Raw genomic sequence first — 4328 nt, forward strand, 5'->3', positions numbered from 1 at the left:
ATTGAGAAATGAAAGTGGCCTAAGACTAGTGGAAGCCTTACAACTAGAGATCATAAATACTTCCTTTAGGAAGACAATTGAATATTGGAAATATTGTGAATGCCAAATATCACCTTCCAACCACCAAATTAAATTGGCTGTATTTTACTAAATGGAAAAAAGAGTGTTATAGATATATGTCATTTCAAATTCAACTGTCTGTTAAAATCAATGACTGATTTAGAACAAAGGTCAAAATTTAGGAGACTAAAGATAAGGAGATGGTATAGCAATTCCAACAAAATCACTATTTTTAATTACCATTATTAGTATTTATTTTTAACATTCTTTAAAAATTTTTGAATTCCAAATTCTCTCCCTCCTGCCCCTCCCTTATCCACTGAAAAGGCAAGCAATATATCAATTATGTGGTGTGAAGTCATACAAAACACATTTCCATGTTAATCATGGTACCAAAAAAAAATCTCACCAAAATAAGAAAAATAAAAAATGTGAAAAAAATTCTGCTTCTATCTAAACTCAGAGTTAATCAGTGCTCTCTCTGGAGGTAGATATCATTTTTCATTGTGTTCTTTGCAATTGTCTTGGATCAATATATTTATCAAAGTAACTAAGTCTCCATCAGTTGATCATTTTTAAAATACTGCCATTACTATGTTCAGTATACTTCTAGTTCTGCTTACTTCACTTTGCATAAGTTCACATGTCTTCCTAGATTTGTCTGAAACCATTTTCTTGCTATTTCATATTACATTACATACACCACAACTTGTTCAGTCATTCCCTACTTGATGGGCATTCCGTTAATTTCTTTTTTTTCCCATTTGAATAAGTTTATTTAGTCAATTTAGACCATTATTCCTTGGTTACAATATTCACATTATTTCCCTCCCTCCCCATCCACCCACTCTTCCCATGGCCAATGTGCAATTTCATTGGGTATTACTTGTGTCCTTGATCAGAATCAATTTCCATATTGTTGTTTAAACTAGGATATTCATTTAGTCTACCTCCCCAACCATATCCCTTCAACCCATGTATTCAAGCAGTTGTTTTTCTTTGGCGTTTTTACTCCCACAGTGTTTCCTCTGGATGTGGATAGTGGTTTTTCTTGTAGGTTCCTCTGAGTTGTTCAGAGTCATTGCATTGCATTGCCTCTCACCTGTAAGAGCCACAAGATAAGAAAGAGAGAGAAAGGATAATAGTTTGGAATTCCGCGGGGGGCGTGACGGAGCCAGGTAAGAGATGGCAGAATTGAGTCAGAAACCAGGCCGTATTGATTTTAGTGGAGCCGCAGCCAACTCCGATCTCTGGACAACCCAAAGGCAGAATCCATCCAGTGATCCAAATTTAACACTACACCGGTCATAGGATGATAGAGCTTAGCTGAGAAAATAGACAGAGTATGATAGGATGAATTAGAAGGAGCTAGGTATTAGCATTGGAAAAGAAAGGCACCTGGCCAGAGGCCAGGTTCCAGGTGAGAGAGAGAGGAGAGAAAAAGAGAAAAGACAGTGTTAGGCAACCCATGAGATCTCAGAGAGAGAGGGGACTGCGAACTCTCCTTTTAATCTCTTTGATACGCAAATGTACCCAATACATATTGATGAATTACACATTGTATTGCCATTGGTTAATTGTAAATTGCGACAAGGTGAAGGTGGGGTTTTATCCCAGCGTGGCTAAGACAAAAGGAACTAAGTTTTCGGGCCTTGACCCTAGCAATGCTGGGATCAGAGTTCATTGCCATGTGCAAGAATGGCCATGTGCCCACAAACAATCCTTACATCTTAATTATACATGTGGGCTGGACTGCTACACATTGTCACTAATGGAGAAGTCCGTTACTTTCGATTGAACCACGATTGAACCACAGTATATCAGTCCCTATGTACAATGTTTTCCTGGTTCTGCTCCTCTCGCTTTGAATCAATTCCTAGAGGTTGTTTCAGTCTCCATGGAATTCCTCCAGTCTCCAGGAATTCCTTTTAGCACAATAGTATTCCATAACCAACATATACCACAATTTGTTTAGCCATTCCCCAATTGAAGGACATCCCCTCATTTTCAAAATTTTTGCCACCACAAAGAGCAGCTATGAATATTTTTGTACAAGTCTTTTTCCTTATTATCTCTTTGGGGGGGGTACAAACCCAGCAGTGCTATGGCTGGATCAAAGGGCAGACAGTCTTTTAGCGCCCTTTGGGCATAATTCCAAATTGCCCTCCAGAATGGTTGGATCAATTCACAACTCCACCAGCAATGAATTAATGTCCCAACTTTGCCACATCCCCTCCAACATTCATTACTTTCCTTTGCTGTCATGTTAGCCAATCTGCTAGGTATGAGGTGATACATCAGAGTTGTTTTGATTTGCATTTCTCTAATTATAAGAGATTTAGAACACTTTTTCATGTGCTTTTTAATAATTTTGATTTCTTTAGCTGAAAATTGCCTATTCATGTCCCTTGCCCATTTTTCAATTGGAGAATGGCTTGATTTTTTGTACAACTGGTTTAGCTCTTCATAAATTTGAGTAACTAGACCTTTGTCAGAGGTTTTTGTAATGAAGATTACAAAAATCTGTCGTAAAATGTGTCGTAAAATGAATTTGGTAGAACTCCTTATTTGCTTATTCTGCCAAATAGTTTGTATAATATTGGGATTAGTTGTTCCTTGAATGTTTGATAGAATTCATTTGTGAATCCATCTGGACCTGGGGATTTTTTTGTTAGGGAGTTCTTTGATGGCTTGTTCAATTTCTTTTCTTATATGGTGTTGTTTAGGTAATTTATTTCTTCCTCTGTTGGTCTAGGCAATTTATATTTTTCTAAGTATTCATCCATATCACCTAGATTGCCATATTTGTTGCCATATAAATGGGCATAATAATTTTTAATGATTGCCTTAATTTCCTCTTCGTTAGAGGTGAGGTCTCCCTTTTCATCTTGGATACTTTCAATTTGTTTTTTTTTTCTTTCCTTTTTTTAATTAGACACACTAGTACTTAGTCTATTTTATTTGTTTTTTCAAAGTACCAGCTTCTAGTCCTATTTATTAAATCAATAGTTCTTTCACTTTCAATTTTATTAATTTCTCCTTTGATTTTTAGGATCTCTAATTTAGTCTTCATCTGAGGATTTTTAATTTGTTCACTTTCTAGTTTTTTTAATTTGCATGCCCAATTCATTGACCTCTGCCCTTCTTAATTTGTTAATATATGAACTCTAGGATATAAATTTCCCCCTGAGTACTACTTTGGCTGCATCCCATAGACTTTGAAAGGGTGTCTCAACATTGTCATTTTCTTCAATGAAGTTATTAATTATTTCTACAATTTGTTTTTTAACCAGTTTTGGAGAATCGTATTGTTTAATTTCCAATTAATTTTTGATTTATCTCTCCATGTATCCTCACTAATTATTATTTTCATTACATTGTGATCTGAGAAAGTTGAATTTATTATTTCTGCTCTTTTCTACTTGTTTGCAATGTTTTTATGCCCTAATATATGGTCAATTTTTGTGAATGTACCATGTGCTGCTGAAAAGAAGGTATATTCCTTTTTGTCCCTATTTATTTTTCTCCACATGTCTACTAACTCTAATTTTTCTAAGATTTCATTCACTTCTCTTACCTCTTTCTTATTTATCTTTTGGTTTGATTTATCTAGTTCAGATAGAGGAAGTTTCAGGTCTCTCACAAGTATAGTTTTTCTATCTATTTCATCCTTCAGCTCCACTATTTTCTCCTTTAGAAATTTGGATGCTATGCCATTTGGTGCATACATGTTGAGTATGGATATTTCCACATTGTCTATGCTGCCTTTTATCAGGATGTAATTACCTTCCCTATGTCTTTTAACTAGATTTATTTTTACTTTGGCTTTGTCAGATATCATGATTGTGACTCCTGCCTTCTTTTTATCAGTTGATGCTCAATAGATTTGGCTCTATCCTCTTACTTTCACCTTATGCGTATCTACCTTCCTCATCTGTGTTTCTTGTAAACAGCATACGATAGGGTTTTGGAATCTAATCTACTCTGCTATTCGCTTGCATTTTATAGGTGAGTTCATTCCGTTCACATTCAGAGTTATGATTACTAGAGCATTTAGATTTCTACTCCTAGTCCTGCCTTTTCTTCTTTCACTATTTCCTTCTACACTAATGGTCGTTTTTAATCAGCTCCCCTAGTTCCCACCCTTATTTTACTTCCCTTTCTACTCCCCTCCCTTGTTATCCCCACCTTATTTTCCCTGTAGTCTTTCTAAAATTACTCCCCCACCTTCTCCCTTCCTTGTACTGCTTCCCTCCCCACCAGTCCAT

The sequence above is a fragment of the Monodelphis domestica genome, chromosome 3 (assembly GCF_027887165.1).
Source record: "Monodelphis domestica isolate mMonDom1 chromosome 3, mMonDom1.pri, whole genome shotgun sequence".
Lineage (NCBI taxonomy): Eukaryota > Metazoa > Chordata > Mammalia > Didelphimorphia > Didelphidae > Monodelphis > Monodelphis domestica.